This window comes from Toxorhynchites rutilus, chromosome 1 (assembly GCF_029784135.1).
Source record: "Toxorhynchites rutilus septentrionalis strain SRP chromosome 1, ASM2978413v1, whole genome shotgun sequence".
NCBI classification, from domain to species: Eukaryota; Metazoa; Arthropoda; class Insecta; order Diptera; family Culicidae; genus Toxorhynchites; species Toxorhynchites rutilus.
In genome coordinates this window covers 57,101,183-57,114,136 of record NC_073744.1, presented here as the reverse complement: position 1 = coordinate 57,114,136, position 12,954 = coordinate 57,101,183, and the positions used below count along the sequence as shown (strand labels likewise).

General features: G+C 37.8%; 1 protein-coding gene and 1 non-coding gene across 10 annotated transcripts in view; one reads left to right on the top strand and one right to left on the bottom strand.

The window, feature by feature from the left end:
- The window catches only part of LOC129777929 (mpv17-like protein), a 505,117-nt gene that overhangs the window by 380,722 nt on the left and 111,441 nt on the right, over positions 1 to 12,954 (bottom strand). The gene's annotated exons all lie outside the window — the stretch shown is intronic.
- Positions 794 to 865, top strand: Trnaa-cgc (transfer RNA alanine (anticodon CGC)). The gene has a single exon. It is a non-coding gene; the product is annotated as a tRNA-Ala (tRNA).

Below are 12,954 nucleotides of genomic sequence, written 5' to 3'. Positions count from 1 at the left end.
ACACTTGCCATACGGTGGACACACTGCACATAAAACTGTTTAATCTATTGCCATGATTTTTATCTTCAAGAATTTCCGGTTAGTTTATTGACGGCTCTCCTGAACAAAAAAAAAACAAAGCACCATCCATTGGTATCTCGGTAATTTTTTATGACAGCAATTTCACATAACCTTATATTAAGCGATAATATTTTATGTTTTCGTTAATTGATTACCATTAAAAATCACCTTTTTCCATCGTTCCCCCGTTTGCTCGTAACATCCGCCACATTGTCATGAGTCGTTCGCGCCCGCTCGTGCGCTTCTTTCCAAGGCTGGGCACCGTCCGGCATCCATGCAGCACATTACCTATGGCTATGGTTGGAACTCGCCCTCCCGCTAATGAGCCTTGATGGATTTCGACTGATGGTTACTCGCGATTCATTCATTACCAACATACACACACACACATACATACATCTGTACACCTAATCAGTTCTAATAATTCCCGTTGACGTGGACATCAAATTGAGCTTTGCCTTAGGAACGAAGCGATAGGCCCCGCGGAGTGGTTAATTGCGACCCAATTCGAATCCGATTAGAAACAACACACAAACGGCGCTGCAGGGAAAGTGACCGACGTCATAAAGAATTTCCTTCAATTTTGGTCAGAGAAAGGTGAAACGTGGGAGAACGAAAAACAGCACATGGAAGTACTAAATTAGGACTCTAACGGAGAGGATAGTTTTGGGTTTTGTTTATTACATAGAGTTCGTCTTGGGTCATTGGTGGGAAGTGCTCAGTACGCTACCTAGGGGATGTAGCTCAGTGGTAGAGCGCTCGCTTCGCATGTGAGAAGTCCCGGGTTCAATCCCCGGCATCTCCACGAAAATGAGGTATTCTTTTTCGCGCTTGTTTTGTTTCGGCTTTGAGTAATCAAGAATTTACGCTTTTTTCGTAAATATATTAGAAACATTTATTGTACGGCTTTTATGTAATGCTAATCGTGTTTGTAAATTAACGCTCATTATCATTAAGGTTCCGAAATTGTATAAAAATTTCACAAATATAGTTTTGGACTACTTAAAATTGATTATATCTCTAGAACGATTAGTTTTAAGATAAAACGTGTATTAGGTTGGGGGAAAAAATATATTATTTTTGCGTGAAATTTAAAAGTTTATTTCATATGATTCGGGTTCAAATTTTCCGATTTGGGTCAAATATGCACCATTTTGTTGCAAAATTTGATATAATACCCCTCTAATGGAAGTCTTGGTTCTTATTGGCGAAAAACTGTAGCAATCGATTTTTACAATCTTCTCTTATCACTCAGGAAGTTTTGCTATGCGAAAAAAGGGTGCTAATCGCTTGGTGCCAGGTCCGAACTATATGGTGGATGCAATAAAACATTCCATTAATCTCCTGGAGTTTCTGGCGAGTCACTTTATAGACATGTGTGGCCTTGCATTGGAATTTGAGACAAAACGGTACGAGTAACCATAGTGAAATAGGGTATCGAACCCCGGTGGATTCTTGGTCGTATACTGACAGGTAAGGGGACCTATCTGGGCGTCTGATCTACATGTTAGGAGCCGATGATCATTGTCCAATTGTCCATTGTGCCAGTGTGAGACTCTGAGCAGAGCTGTACACGATGGTCCTCCGGCAACCGGGTTTATTGGCGAAACCTTGTTTAGAAGATTTAATCTCATTGGGATGTACAATCATACAATCAATAAATGAAAAATTGGTTTCTACTTTATGGTGTGAGCAATAAGACCGAGGTCGAGACCTGAAAAATGAAAGTGCTCGCAACAAAATACGCTATCGCAGGCTTCATCTTCGGGATCAACAATGGCAGTGGCTCCATCATGAGTATATTTTGAAGAATGAAGGTTTTAAAAAAGTCACAGGAGGGTTGTGTCCGAGACACGACCGCATAGCCGACATAGGATTCCGTTAGGCTTTTTGTTGATTTTGGATATGTTTCAAGAATTACTTCGTTAAAATCTTTGATAATGATTTGGTGGCCCTGAAAAGGGCTGTTTTGTTTGGTTGTTGGGTATTGTTTGTTCAGTCCACCACTGTTTACCCACTGATGATGACAGAAGGATGGTAAACAGTCGTTGGATGGTGCGTATCAGATATAAGATACTGAAGTGGAACGAGATATGATGAAAAGCGCCCTATGTGATCCTAAACGAGATACCTCCTGTGATATGTATGGATAAAACAAAGAAAAGAACTCACCAATGTAATATAAGATAATTACCAATACCGAACAAAATTTTCATTTTTTCTCACAGGTTTCTTTAATATCTTCTTCTTGAATGGCGTTAACGTTCCCTGTGGAACTTTTGCCGTCTCAACATATGCATTAACTAGCGTCATTCATTAATACTTAGTTGAGATTTCTTGAGCCAAATAACACGCCTTGAATGTATTCCGAGGGGCAAGCTCTAGAATACGCGTGACCACAGTGCAAATCGAAGGAAATTTCTTTGACGAAAAATCCTCCGGCCAGAACGGGAATCGAACCCGAACACCCGGCATGATAATGTGAGACGCTAACCCTACGGGTGCACTGTTTCTTTAATATGGAGAAAACATTTTCGAATTGGAAAAGGTGATTTTCTTTTATAATTTTTACCTTCTGCGTGTTATTCAACCCAATGCGAATTTTAATTGGATTAACAAAACCTAACACAATATGTAGATCATATGGGAAATAATTTTTACTAATATTTCTTCACTTTTCCAATTTTTCTCGCCGTATAAACATACCTTAGGTGAAAATGAACATAACAAAACAGACAACCGGACAATTCGTTCTCGAGCGGGAACACACCTTGGTTTTATTTATGAAAATTGGAATAAATCGGTCCATATATTATGTCATTTTTAACATAACTGCAACCATATACAATTTTACTTTATCTTTAGTTAATAACTCAACTGCAAAAACGTTCCAATTTAAGTTTGCTATAGAGTCCGATAGATGAGGTTATGACCTATCTTCCACATTGTCAAATACAGTACGGAATGTATTTGCAGCTAAGTTATGACCAAAAGAGAGAGTCGATGTAGAGAAATCGATCAAATCACTTACACCCCTTTCATTCTAAGCCCCTCAATTTCCATTTTGGCTCTTGACAATTTCCATAAATTTCCTATTACTTTCACCAAAACTCGTCATTATAATATAAATTTATTTTCAGACACAATTTTCGCTCTAAATTCTTGATTCATTTGCGAATAACATGTTTCTCCGTTACATGGAATACATGTTTGATACAGAAAAGTAAATTTTCATTCATAATTTTTATTTTCCACCTGAGAATTATTTTCGCCTCGCACTAACGGAACACAAAGCCTAATTACGCAAACGTGAGATCCAATTGGACTCACAACAATGTCATTGTGGAACATATGAGAATTGTGTTTTTCGAACTTTCTCTCGATGCTTTCAAAAATTTCAAAAAATTTCATATGTGGTTTAACATAGAGTCAATGGTGTGAAACGTACTTTTTCGTTTATTTAACGCCATCCTCAAAAGCTTCGAGATAAAAATTTGAAAAAAAATAAATGTGCATCTTACTACGGTGTATCAAGAAAAATTATCAAAAATTAAAGTACTAAAAAATATATTGAAATTTTGAAAATTTGTTTTAGGGATTTATAGATTCAGTACTAGTCTAATTCATATCGATTTTTTCAGTGTTGCGCGGTAAAAAAATTTTTTTTTTCTATTTCCAAAGGCTCTGGCTGGGTAAGGGAGTTAAAATTACCCCCAAACCAAATCACCAGCTGTATGGAAAATATTGTACAGGGCACTAAATAGAACATTTTGGCAGTAGTACCATATATTTGAGTCCTTATATGGTACACCATAGGATCTATGGTGAAAAATGGACCTTTTCGTTTTTTACACGCCGTTCTCAATAGCTTTGAGACAAAAATAAGAAAAAATACTGAAAGTACATCTTACTGAGGTGTATCGATATATCATCGTTTGGTGCACTTGCCAAAAATACCAACGACGATATATCGTTGCGCCTCCGTTGGGGCTTTATTGTACTCATCACAAGAGGTCTGTGTTTCAAAATAACTTTATAAAATGTTAAAATGGTTCATATTCGATGCAACACAAGTGAAAAATGGTTATTAGACTTAACTTTTTGTTATATTATATGCTGATTAGTGCCGCCGGTCTGAATATGTTAGGACGCGTCCACATTACGCCAATCGGCATCGGTAATCGGCCTTATGCGCCCGGTAAAGCTGAATACAGGGAAACTTCGATATAACGTGCCCTCGATATAACGTCACTCGATATAACGTACACATTTTCAAAGCGTAAAGGATTTTTTTAAAGAACAATGAATTATCTGTATTGTGATGCTGTTGAAGATACACTATGCAAGCGTTTGCACGCCCATGCAGCAAAATTAATTTCGCCCGAATTTAGGAATAAAAAACCAGCGTGTCTGGCAACATTGCATTTTCGCCGTTGCTCTGTACTGACATTTGCTAGAATAAACATTCAATTCGTAAACAGATTCTCAACCAGATAGGACGTTTTTTAGAAAATTAAATAAAAGTAAAAAAATAGAAAGAAGAAAAAACGTGAAGTTAGAAGAAAATCTACAAAAAGAACACAACGTAGAAGGATTGTTTTGTAAGCGCCAACACAGATGTTAAAACATGTTTTGTACTTTTAATCAAACCCGAAATACAGCGGGTTTTGTGATTGCGGATTCTAAATGAATCAAGCTTCAATCGGCAGTACGAAGGGAAACATCATGAGAAAGGCTAGCTTCGTCTTCTAATTGAATTTATTCAATAACTTTACTAAAACAGCAACACAATAATGTATTTCTTTTTTCCCAAAAATGCCTTTTTTCAAAATTTTATTACTTTTAAACTACTGGACCGATTTAAATGATCGACATATCAAATTAAAGCCAACTAACTAGCCTTTTTAGAAAAATAACAATTAATTGGATTATAGTCACATACATCCAGTTTATTTGCATAGGAATATTGAACGAAAACTGAAAACGTGTTATCTTTGAAAAATCATAACTTAAAAATGGGAAATAACACCTCTCTGGTATTCGGATATATTATGTGAAAAAACCTCAGCTTTTAGGAAAAAACAAAAAAATATGGCGCGCTTGGTCCCGAAACGAATATAATCAATAATTACGAAAACAAAATCCATTTTTATTCAGAGTATAATATTTTTCCAAACAAGACTAGCTCATTGGCTTTAAATTGATCAACAGCTATGATGTTTTGTAGTGGAAAAAATGAGAAAAAATAATTTTTCGGACCATCGGTTAACTGTGAAAAATAATAACTCAAAAACGAAAAAAAAACCGCCTCCCTGGTTTCGAGATATGTTGTGTGAACAATCCTCAGATTTCCAGAAAAAATATAAAAAAATATAGCGTCTTTGGTCCCGAGACCATAAAAACTATGAAAAACGAATACAATCAATAATAACGAAAACATAATTCAAATTTTCTGCTACTCTAGTATTTTTCCAAAAAAAAAACAGTTAAAAGGCTTCGATGTAATATGTCGAACATCTGAATTGGTCCAGTGGTTCGAAAGTTATGAATTTTTGAAAAATGGCATTTTTGGTAGAAATGCGAAAAAATTGAATTTTCGGACCACCCTAAAATAAAAACGATAACCCTAATAAAAAAATACGGGTCTAATATTTTGCGATAAAGAACAAAACTACCACTTTTGACGAAAATCTGAGAACCACTATATCGGTTTGGCATGGAATGGCTGAAAAAATGTATATAGAGCTATGACCAAATGATGACTTTTTTATGTGCAATTACCATCGGAAAAAGAGAAATCACTTTTGTACGATTTTTGTTATGTCTTATGTTCATGTTATTCTTATGATTTTCAATAAATAATGAATCACAAATCGTATCGTTTTATTCTCCCTGTATATCCGAATATGCTGCTTTTTGTATTTTGTAAATATCATTTCTACTTTCGTTTTTACGAGCATTTTCGCAAACCTCTACAAATTCGCCGATTCGGCCCGGTATTCTTCGCTTAGGCACGTTCTTTTAGTCGGTACTAAAAGGGTTAAATGCGTTCGTATTTGTCTTTTTTTCTACACTTGTGCTAAAACGGTCATATGAAATTTACGAAGCAACCAACATTAAAGTTCCAAATTTGAATTTTATTTGCTAAAACTAATCGTATCACTCACTTTACTTGCAATATAAAAATTCCCCCGACTTGCATATATTTGCAATGCCGATTTACCCCAAGCAGCTTGGTTTTGATGTCTCTGTTAGGGAACATATTTCGGCGAGTGCAAAAGTTCCCCCTACTTTTGTGTATTTGCAATGCCGATTCCCCCCAGGCAGCTTGGTTTCGATGTCTCTGTTTGGGACCCGCCGCATGTGTCGACAATTTCGACCAATCAGAAGTGGCTATTCAAGTTAGGATAGGGTTGAGATTTTTCAATTGTTCGATAGTTAGTTTTATGACATATATTATTTTTTTTCAATATAAAAAATTGTTATTGAGTGCCGAAATTGATTGACGCGAAAATATCATCAATCTATCATGAAATGACTGAGCAATAAACGTTTGAAATTGGACAATTTTCACGATGTACTCGATTTTCGATTTTCAATTTGTTCCCCAATATGTTCCCGAAAGACGTCATCCTACGTCAAAAAAATATGTATCTGCAACAGAAGGTAATGTAAAACTATAGTACCAGTTATACCCGATGTCACCGTATTATTCAAAGTACTGTCCATCGCTAGCTACAACCTTTTCCCATCTTTCTGGTAGCATACAGATTCCACGCTGAAAAAAGGACTGGTCTTTTGAGGCAATCCAGTCATCGACCCATTTTTTGGTATCATCATAGAAAGAAAACTGCTGCTCAGCCAGGCCATGTGTCATCGACCGGAACAAATACTAATCGGAGGGAGCGATGTCTGGTGAATACGACGGGTGGGGTAAGATTTTCCATTTGATGTTCTCCAGGTGGTTTTTGACACCAATTGCAACATGAGGCCAAGCGTTGTCATGTTGCAGAATCACCTTGTCGAGTCTATCGGCGTTTTGCGACCTCTTGTTCGCAGATGAAAAAGCGCCTTTCAATGTCTTTCGGCTTCAACTCATATGGGACCCAATTACCTTGTTTTTAAATCATTCCGAGTTGTTTTAAACGATGTGAAATTGCTTGTTGTGTTACTCCCAACATTTCTGCAAGTTCTTCTTGTGTCTGGCATGGATCTTCATCGAGTAACTTCTCCAATTCCTCATCTTTGATTTTTTTGTGCACTAAGTCAAAATTACCACTTTTGAATTGGTGAAATCAAGCTATAATCAAGTTCCGACAGAACATGCTTGCAGTAACTTTGCAGAAAAATCCGATGTGTCTCAGCTGCTGTCTTCTTTTGTTTGCAGTAATGCAAAAGAATTCCCCGCTAAAACTGCTGTTGAAACGAAATTTTACAAATTTTACAGAAAATTATGTTTGTGTCTGGCAATGATTCTAAAAATTCTGGAAAATATTACTCCACATATAAACAAAAAAACGAAAAGGTCCATTTTCACCATAGATCCTATGATGTACCATATAAGAACTCAAATATATGGTACTACTGCCAAAATGTTTTATTTAGTACCCTATACAATATTTGCCATACCCAGACCCCCAGACCCCCTTACCCAGATAGGCCTTTTTGTTTTATTGTTAAGAGATAGAAAAACAAATCATGATAGGGTTAATTATGTTGGTTTGTCCAGTCGAAAATCTGATCTTAATTTGTCCCTTTGTGCTCCAGTTCAGCGCAGCTGTGTCAAATCAGGTATTTAATGTTTCTAAACATACAAATAAAATTGTCTTTTCCATGATTTACAGTAGTTTTACATGATGTTTTTACGGAATAACACGTTTTAGAAGTGTCAATGCGCCCCTCATTTGAACTAATTTGAATCAACCATAAGATGATTATTTGGTGCGTATGCATACCTTTTCTGAATTATAACCCTTTCAAATATTGTTAACATCATGCTTGCACACCATTTGTATCTAAATCATGTAATTAATGCATCTTGATGACCTTAATTCTGATCATGGTTTGTCCGATGCACTGATGTTGGTTTGTACTCATGCTTTCTATGACAGCCGCTTGGCGCGCTGCAGTTCGGTCATTGTGTTTTTCGCAGAAATAGATTTTCTCTGTGTTCTCCATGATCCAAACCATGATCGTTTTTCGGATAAACCATGATCATAATATCAATTTGAAGAAAATCGTGAAAAAACGTAAAAAAGTTGATGGGTCTGAGCCTAGGGGCCCGGACGGGATCTTGACATAGGACTGTGGTTGTGTAATTGCATTTAAATTGAGTTTTTCATTGTTTAAAATCGATGGTGCTACTGACACTCGACCGCAACGGTTATGTTTTTAGCGCCATTCTAAAAGAGAATAATAGAAATAAAAGTTTTCTCCTACAACCGGATGCATAGCTTTTTTCAAAGCTGATTTCGGTCCTAAATATAGCGTTTTTTTCAGCAACAGTTGTCCGGATACCAGGAAAGGAGGAAGCAGCCGAGAAGCCCCCAACGGCCATTCAGGAAGTTGGTTCGGTCGGATTGGCCACTTTGACCGGCAGTTTTCACTGCCCCTTGCGTGTCCCGCTGTTTGCGCCCGTCTCATCAGCAACGTTTTTCCTGCCAGTGACGCGCGATTTTGGCGCAATTTCTACTTCAACCACCAGCAACTCAGGAGGTGTGAAAAGAGGTTTTCTTCGCTTCGTCGCTTCGAACCGCAGCGGCGATTGCCCTGCCGTCGGCGGTATCCGGTCCCTTCCCCGCTACCCCACTACCATTAGGTGGTGAAGTCGAAGTGGTTCTTCAACAAGATCGGTGAGTGACCAAACCTTTCTTAATACCAGGAGCTAGTGAGAAATAGGACGCCCATAGGGTATAGGTTAGAAAAATTTTTTACTACATATCCCAAATTGATTTTAATTTAACTGACATTTAAAAAGTGATTTTTTCCAAGTGTTTTTAAAAATAGTGTTTTTCCGCCAAGTGATTTCGGTGTTTGTTCTTGTAACTGCGTTGGCATTGTCCCCCGCCGTTACTGTCCTCCGCCGTTTTCGTCCCCCGTCGCACGTCGTATAGTCTACTTTGGTTCGTGAATATTTTTCCGCGCCTGGCTGTATTTCGATATAGCCAGGCCCCGATCATGGCTTCCAGCAGCTCCGGCGCCGGAAGGCCAACCAATATTTACAGAGGTGTTACCACCACTCGTACCTTGCCCAGATGGGTTGATCCTTTTGGTGGCAACTTGCAAATATTACTGTTGAGAGCCACTGAAGGTAATATTCTCCCATCGAATCCTTTCACCGTTTCCAAATCGATCCAAGGTGTGATCGGTACGGAATTTAAAGACGCGAAACCTCAACGCGACGATAAAAATCGCCTGCAATATGCGCTACATCTACAAGATGAAAAACTCGTTCAATTGCTTCTGGGTACAAAGTCGCTGATCGACGAAACACCCATTGAAATTTTATACCATCCCACCTTGAACCAACGCGAATGCGTTGTGTCCTGTCGTGACGTAATGTTCTTAAACGAAGACGTCCTCCTAGCTGAACTAGCCGACCAAAATGTGATCGGTGTTAAAAAAATTCTACGATTTGACCCAGTCTTGAAGGAAAGAGTTCCTACTTCAACCATGATCCTCACCATTAACGGAACAGTTATCCCTGAAGCAATTAACTTCGGATTCCTCCGTGCTTCAACAAGAAACTTCTACCCAAACTCGATGCAATGCTTCGGATGCTTCGCATTCGGCCACACTTCCAAAAAGTGCGCCAAAAAAATCCAACTTTGTCGTAACTGCGGTGTAGCCCACCCTGAACTTAACACAAATAGTAATGATAAGGACAAAATTAAAAATTTTATCTGCAATGCACCTGCCTCTTGTGTGAACTGCAAGGGAAATCACGCCTCTACCAGTAGGAAGTGCCCAGCGTGGATCGCAGAGGATAACATCACCAGAGTCCGAATTGACCAAGGTGTGTCATATAAGGAAGCTAAATCCATTTTTGAGAACAAAAATGGTCCTTCCTTTGCTAGTAAGCTTCAAGAAAGACTAGTCAAAATCCAGAATACTGGTTGTTCTCAATGCAAATGCAACTGCAATCAGGCTAAGCAAACTTCTTCAGAAAAAGCAGTTCCAATCCCGTCCAGTAATCCACAGGAATCGGAACTCAGCACCTCCTCGTCAGATTCAGAATCCGACCCAGAAATCTCTATGGAAATTGAAACTACCCCCTCCAACAAGAGGAAAAATACAAACAAAAGGTCAACCTCAGATGAATTCAAATCATCAGAAGAGGAAATTTTTAGAGGAAAAGAATCCAATAGGAAGAAATCCAAAAACCAAAAATATAACTCAACCCAACCAGCCAACGAATCCAAACCATCCACTTCCTTCCAACCATCCACTTCCCCCCAACCATCCACTTCATTCCAACCAACCACCGCATCCAAAACTAAAACCTCCAACCAATCCAACCATTCAAACAAAACCACCCCACCTGGCAACAAATCAATTGCCAAAGTTTCCAAAAATGATCCTAGACTGAAGAACAAATCCAGCAAATCTACCCATTCCTAATCTCAAGTCTTCTGATGAGGAAAACAAGCAAACCAAAGAAGTCCAACGGAAACGGACAAGGAACGAACAAACAAATCAAATAAATGAAAGAAACAACACACACACACACCAACAATAAACACCCACATAACAACAATCAACAATCACATGCTAACACTCTATACCACTCCACTCCAAATAAAAATAACACTAACACAAATAACACACACACCAGGAAAGTTTCCAGCCCTCCAAAGGGTAATAATAAAAACAAATGAATTATTCCTTCTATTACATAATTTTAACCTTTGATCTGCAGCATTTTTATATCAATCAATATTATTTTAGTTAAACCGAACGGCCCGGAGTTGCCGTCCACCTTATTTTTGAGGGAGGTAGGATGGACGGCGGCTCCAGCCCTCGATCTCTTGATACTATTTACCATACTTTTCATAAAATAATTCATAAATCGAAAGACCTGGAGTCACCTTCCGCCTTATTCAAGGAGGGATGGGACGGAGGGCGGTCTTCAGGCTTTCACTTATTCATATTATATTTAATCTGATTATTTCTTTAAATAACTTTCATAATCGTAGGACCGGAAACCGACTCTCACCTTATTTTGGAGATGGTAGGGTGAGCGGCGGTTCCTAGTCTAATATTATATTTTCTCTAAAGGCCGGGAGTTGTCCTCCATTTCACTCAGTGGGATTGATGGCGAAGACTCACGGTTGCAGACACCATAAGGACAGCACTATCGGACGACGCCGTCGAGCAAAAAAGGACCATCGAGTTACTAAAGGATACAGGTTTATTCGATCAGATCTAATGTCAAATTACTAAATCTACCTATACTGATAAAACTACGTTTGTTTTCTCTTCTAATTTCAGCAAAAGATGAGCAGGTTTTTTACGCCCTTTTTAGAAGCGAGCTCGTCAAGCACACTAAAAGGGGCTTTTTCCCTGCTCCATTTGTTTGGTTGTGTTTTTGGCCCCAGAGCCGTGTAGGGTGCGGCGATATGACATACATCCATAGCAGTTACTAGGACTGAGTCGAGCGAGAATAACGATTTTTGCAATAGTTTTTCTTAGTTTTCCTTCAGTTAAATTTCCCGCCCTCAAGGGCAAGAGACGAATGAACTCTCAGAGTTTAAAGTCTCTCTAATTCATTACCAGTACCAGTTTAAAATCTGTATTTTTTTCTCTTTTGATACATCAAATGGAAAACTGGAAAACCCGTTTCCTGTATGTACTTGTATCCTTTAAACGGGTTAAATGTACCGCATTCTGTTCAAAAATGTACACAAAAATACCATTAAAGCCATTACTAACCTTTTAATCTGTTTATTCAATCATGCAGAAGAAGACAAAGAGTCATCATGTATCATTTTTAAACACAAGTCTAATAGTTAAGACCTACATAAATATAAGCCTGAGTTAAATCAATCTATGACTACAAAAATATATTATAGATAAAAATAGTATTATCTCCTTCGTTACCACGTTGTCCGGAACATTGTTTGTAATAGCTTTATAGCCCTGTAAGATCGCGATTACTCAAGCTATTATAATCTGATTTACGTGGGTATACCCTCTCGATCTTCTAAATCAGCAGCCATTTAAATTCATTTATTGCAGTTTCACATAACCAAACAACATACTCGATATTATGACATCCTGGACCATAATTACACAAATTGTTAGTAATGAGACCTACACGATAAAAACATGAATTGAGCACAAATTGATTGGACAACATACAATATAATATAAAATTAATGTCTATTATCGATAAATGGAGAATAATTCATTTTACGCATCAACTCACATTATGAGCTAACACCCGAATTTAGGCAAAAAGATTGCGTCGTTGCGTCGGAAAGTAGCTATATAGAAATCAAAGACATAGTCCTATGTCAAAATTGAACATTCGAACGCCTTATGGTATTATTGGCAACTAGAGACGTCTTGATTACATGTGAAAAAAAAATCGATTTGCGTTCACTAGTTGCATGAAACAACCCAAAATCAGATAAACCAACATAATTTCCTTATAACGGATGGTAAAAATATTTTCTGTTTTATTTTTTCGGATCTCGAAAAAGCTCCCGAAATTCGTGACTCTACACAATAATATTCTCTTAAGTCCGAATGAGCTGAAATTATGCATAGGGTGTTTTTGAAACTTGATGAAATTTTAAGGTTCCCAAACATTCATTGGCACCCTAACGTGTTCGTTTTTAGAAATCATCCAATCATGTGATTGACGATATGATGATATGCTGAATAATCTGC